At 37.3% G+C, this 6,000-nt stretch overlaps 1 protein-coding gene across 1 annotated transcript in view; it reads right to left on the bottom strand.

Moving 5' to 3' along the window:
• Positions 1-779: 779 nt before the first annotated feature.
• Galphas (G protein alpha s subunit) overlaps positions 780-6,000 on the bottom strand; it is a 251,751-nt gene continuing 246,530 nt past the window's right edge. Inside the window, exon 11 of the mRNA XM_069826965.1 lies at positions 780-2,177. The gene's annotated coding sequence lies outside the window, so the exon portion shown is untranslated. The remainder of the gene's footprint in view (positions 2,178-6,000) is intronic.

Genomic DNA, 6,000 nt, shown 5'->3' with positions numbered 1-6,000 from the left:
ACCAAATTAAGCAGAATGTTCTGGAGTTTCGATTCCTTGTCACTAGATGTGCAGATGTTTATGTTTTATTGCTATTGTTGGCAGCTGTTTTCGACATTTTGTGTCAACGTGAAAATGCAGTACACATTAAATCAACGACTCTTCCTTGTGAAGCAATACTGGATTACGAATTCAATTACAGCTACTCAAAGGGCATACCAGAGAGAATTTGGTGTTCGCAATCCTCCCAAAAGAAACACAATACTGGGGCTGGTAAATAAATTGGAAACAACTGGATCTCTGGTGAGTGAAAAGGGCCAATTTTTTTTTAACCAGACTGTGAACACTGCAGAGTACCGACTGATTTTCATGGAGTTTGTTGAGCAACTGGACGATGTAGAGCTGAGTCAAGGATATTTTCAGCAAGATGGCGCTACATGCCATACATCAAATGAATCCATGGAACTAATTGCAAGTTTCTTTGACGACCGAATAATTTCCAGCAACCTGTGGCCACCGAGATCTCCGGATTTGACAATGCCGGACTTCTTTCTATGGGGTTACTTAAAAGACAGGGTTTACGCCACACGTCCCCAGACATTGGACGATCTGAAGCATAACATCACACAGGAGATTCAAGCTATTGACAACAGAGTCCTCCAACGAGTGGCCAGTAACATGGAACCACGTGTTGAGTTGTGCCTTATGCAGGATGGAGGACATTTTCAACATTTGCTATAGAGATAAATAATCTCCCAAAATTCCTTTACATTTTAGGTATAATAAGTTGTCGCTAGCACAATTCGTTTTGAAACAATTAATGACAGAAATGTGTCAGTTCTATATAAATCACTCTGTATGTTCTCTGTGTTTGGTTTCATTTAACAATCTTACTAATGTATCAATAAGTAGCTGAAATTGCTTGGATGCAATAAAGGTTTGATATCTGATACCATATCTACATACGTTCCTCATTCAATTTAATTTAAACTCAAAACTATATCAAAACAAAGATATAAAGAACATAAAAAGTAAAAACGAAATTGTACGAGCAGTGTATATGAACACTTAATATTCTGCAACATTTAATATCTCGAAGTAATATAAAACATTGTTTCTATTATCAATTGTTTAATGGCGTCTCTTTTATAAATTCTTATTACAAGTTAAGTAAAATATCATTAATTACAATCATATTAAATAAAATATTATAATCTAATATGTCAACAATAAATAAAAGTATATTCTATTACAAACATAACACAACTTACATCATTCATTGTAACTTCCTCGAAAATGATTATTAACACCGTTTTCACAACATCACTAAAAAGAAGACTAAACAATATATAGAATACTGTTAAAATAAAACGAAAAATAAGTTCAAATATAACACTGTGGTCAATCCTTATACAAAAAAAGCTCTAGATAAAATCCTGCAACATTTTTAATGATAAACATTTAGTATCACAATTTTGTTGGATATTGTACAACTAGTGATATGTTGGATAAAGTAATTATGGCTTGAAATAAAATATCTAATTTAAATTTCAGTCATTAAAAGTGTATAAAACTTAAAACATTTGCATAAAATTATAACAATGTCTTCTGTTCCTTCTCCTCGGAAAGCAATACTGTTTAGAAACAACTCTTCTACAGTTCTCCATCAAGTTAAGTTTGCTTACTTGTGTCTGCATCCATTTTCAAACATGTTGACAAGAAATCAGATTGTTACACTCCATTAAATTTAAAAACTCTTCAAATAGATCTTAACAGCATCTTTTCATACCTTAATAATCACCATGCTTAGAAATTAATTGCGAATCTCCCGCCCAATAGTAACCATTCAAAATTCATTTCAGTATAAGAGTATCCTGGCCATCCCCAGCTCTCTAATGAAAATATTTAACCATTGAGAACAATTTCCAATATTTGGATGGCATCTCAAAGTTAGGTTAAACTCATACATACTTAAACAGGCATGGCATCCCATTTGACTAAACAATTATCATGAATAAAACTGTAGTGATAACACGTCCGTGACAAAGCTCTTTATGATCATGAACCCTCCCCCTTCCCTCGGTGGTTGCCACTGTGGCGATAACAGTGGTGACATGGTGGTGATTATAACAGCGACGATAGTAACGACTGGTGATAATGGTAACAGTAGTTGTGTTGGTGGTGGCTGCGATGCTTACCTGAATTAACAACAAACATAATAATAAAAATTAAAAAATGTATTTTAATTAAACAATATATGCATTAATACAGTAGCGTGCAAATTAATCCGAACATGACATATTTTTACATTTTCTGTCATTGTTGGCCTCACAGCTGCTCATACCGCTTTAACTGACATCTGTAGTACGTGTAATTCCATTGTTGAAGGTCTGTTATTATTTTTTTTATAATATGTAACATTTTGCCTGTCGTTTTGTACTTATAAGCATTTCAGTTGTGTTGAAGACTTAATACTGCAATCCTGTGTACATTCTGTCGTCTTCACAAATGGATACAACTCCACGAAAACAGGTCTAAAATTATAACATTAGCAGAGCATTCTTCTATGACACAGAGGCAAATTGCTGCAGAATTTCACATCGGTTTGGCTACTGTTAATTCGATCATAAAACGATACAGGGAGACTGGATCCATCATCACATCAGAAAAAAGGAAACTGTGGCCGGAAAAGGAAGACTTCACCTGCAGATGATCGTTTTTAATTGTCAGGAAAAGTAAATTAAATCCTAGACTAACTGCTGTCGACTTAACCCGCGAGTTAATGGCTACCACTGGGGCAAATATTCACGTCACAACAGTGTGGCGTAGGCTTTTGGAAGCTGGACGAAGGGCTCGTAAGCCTATTAAGAAGCAACTGCTAACCCCTGTTATGTGCAAAAAACGCTTAATGTGGGCAAAATTACATCAACACTGGACAGTGAATGACTGGAAGAATGTACTTTTTTCCGATGAGTCTCATTTCGAGGTCCACGGCCACCGTGTTTCTTACGTACGGAAAGGATTCGAAAAAGTAACAGCAGCTCATCTCCAACAAGCACCCAAATACCCCCCTAAAGTAATGTTTTGGGGTTGTTTTACACATGAAGGGCCTGGAGCATTAATACCTATCAAGGGAATGATGAATTCTGACAAATATATTCACTTATTGGAAACCAGAATCGTACCCCAGCTGCAAAAATCATTTCCGGATGGCAGAGGTGTGTTCCAACAAGACCTGGCACCATGCCATACATCTCGAAAAACTACAGAATTCTTCAACAAGAAGAATATTCAGGTACTCCCCTGGCCAGGCAACTCACCCGGCATCAACCCCATTGAGAACTTGTGATCAATTTGCAAAAGAAGAATGCAAAAAATGGATTGTTCTACAAAGGAGATGATGATTTCTGCCCTCATTGGTGTATGGTTTCGCGACGAAGAAATGAAGAATATTTGTGGGAAATTAGTGGAATCCATGCCAAATCGTCTCAGAGCTGTTATTAGGAACAAGGGAGGCCACATAGATTACTGAGGTATGTCTTAGATCCTTTTTTTTTATCCCGTTTGAGTGTTTTTGCATAAGTAATTACGTTGTTCGGATTAATTTGCATGCTACTGTATGTGTGAAATATAAATTTCTTTTTCCATAATGACAGACAACTTTCACCATTTAAGACCAATATTTTTATTAAACTATTAAAACTTAATGACGTCACTTGCAATTGAAGGATGGAAGAAGAAACATGTGTGTTCGTTTCGTCCATAGCATACTCTGTGTTTAGGTAACAAGAACTGGAAATGGAACTTACACGAGTCTTGTGTACTGCGATGATTGAAGACCAAAGATCGAATTTTTACCGCATGCGCGCGTGCGCATGCACGCACACGCACACACACACAGTTACATTCGTAATGGCACAGGACAAAAGTAAATACATTAAAGAAACCAAGGAGAAAATTCTAGATAAGACTGAACAAAAATTATTAATTTTTACCGCACCAAATGGCGATTTTTCCATTGATTCTTTTGATTTTGGAATATCTTCAGCACGAATTTTGTTTGCTCCATCCTTGACATTTCGTGATATGATCGCTGAAATAATAGAATCTGCATACACCTTACTGTAAGCAGCTCCAACGTCAATCATTGCCTGCGATTAAGCATCTCTTAATATACACTATTGTAAAAATGTTAAGCAAAGTGAACATGTAGATTTGGTTTATTTTTATTAAATACTGTGAATGAAATAGATTATGTCTGCTTCTGAAGAAATCTGAGACAGGGATCGATATTATCCGAGCTAAAGGGCCATGCTCTGTTGACGCTGTTGCTACCATACGTTTTGTCTGCTGCTGGGGCAGACATCGTCAGTGGTGTGGCACACGGGAGTGCAAAGATCTCCTTAGCGTGCTGGGAACGACTGGGGGTGTGGCTGGTTGTCTAGCGGTATTTAAAGTTGGGATGGATCGTGGCTCGCCGTTGTTGCCGTGGTCCGCACCGGTGGTCGACATGTTGTTATGAGCTACCTTAGTGTTCGGCTGTTGTATGAATGGTTTAATGCTGTGTTTCTCAGAGCTGGGTACCATGACTTTGTCAGCCAGCTCTGAGAAACACATGCATTAAACCATTCACACAACAGCCGATCACAATGATAGCTCATCACAACACGTTGACCATCAGTGCAGACTGCGGCAACAATGGTTAGCCATGATCCCATACTGACCTTAAATACCACTAGACAACCTCCCAGTTGTTCCCAGCACGCTAAGGAGACCTTTGCACTCCCGTGTGCCAAACCACTGACGATGTCTGCCACAGCAGCAGACGAAATGTATGGTAGCAACAGCTCCAACAAACCACGGCCTTTTAGCCCGGATAACATCGATCCCTATGACGCCAGCCGTGAAAGTCTACATTCCAATAAATCTGATACACTTCACAAAATCTCTGTTCTTTTTATGCAATCACATATTTACTAAGTTACATTAAACATTTTCGTTACTTATATAATGAGTTCGAAAAGATGGATGCTGGACAACATACTGATAATGTAAAGCATTATTTGCAGGCATTATCAACAGTATAATGAATCCCTCTTTAGTCCAAAAACATACCCGTACTCGTCTGTGTAAGACTTTAGCAAGACCTGCCCTTTGTTATGGCAACGAAGCTTGGACCCTACGAAAAGCGATGAAAATAGAATTACTCAGTGTATTCCGAATCTCACTGGACCGGTGGACAACAATGTCACGCTGCAGCGAAATAGGAACAAAACTGCTGGAAGGATCGATGGCTGTCATGGCGACTGTATAAGTTGTTGTCTGTGCTATGCTAGCAAAATTTTGCGAAATTTCCGTACTGTCATCTCGTTCAAAGAAAAGAGAGCATAAACAATTTATTTCTTGAACCGGTAGTAATAACTGGTCCGATGACATATTCTCTCATAAGCCATTAACATATTGTTTTTACGTTTAGTATTTAGTATTTATTTATTTAACCTGGTAGAGATAAGGCCGTCAGGCCTTCTCTGCCCCTCTACCAGGGGATTACAACTATAACATGAACAATAAGATTACAATTAATATTAAATTTACAATTACAATTACAATAAAAATTAAAGTACGACAAGAATACCTGATTAATGAAAGCTAGACATTTTATCATAGAAGTTAAGAACAAAGAATATTTTTGAATTTACTAAATTACAAATTAAACCTACAATAACAAAATTCTATAGTGATGAAATTACCGGATATTGAAATATTTTGTGATAGATTAAGAGAACTATTTACAAGAAACCATGTCTGAACGAGTCTCAATTACTGACCAAATGCTAGTAAGTTTGCGTTTGAATTCAATTTTATTTCGACAGTCCCTGATGCTAGCAGGTAACGAATTCCAGAGTCTTGGCAGGGCTATTGTGAAAGAGGACGAGTATGAGGAGGTTCGATGGGATGGTATTGTTAGTATTGTTTCATGGCGAGAGCGTGTGTTCAGATTGTGGTGGGAAGAAAGGTAAG

The sequence above is a fragment of the Periplaneta americana genome, chromosome 5 (genome assembly GCF_040183065.1).
Source record: "Periplaneta americana isolate PAMFEO1 chromosome 5, P.americana_PAMFEO1_priV1, whole genome shotgun sequence".
Lineage (NCBI taxonomy): Eukaryota > Metazoa > Arthropoda > Insecta > Blattodea > Blattidae > Periplaneta > Periplaneta americana.
This window is presented reverse-complemented; position numbering and strand designations above follow the sequence as displayed.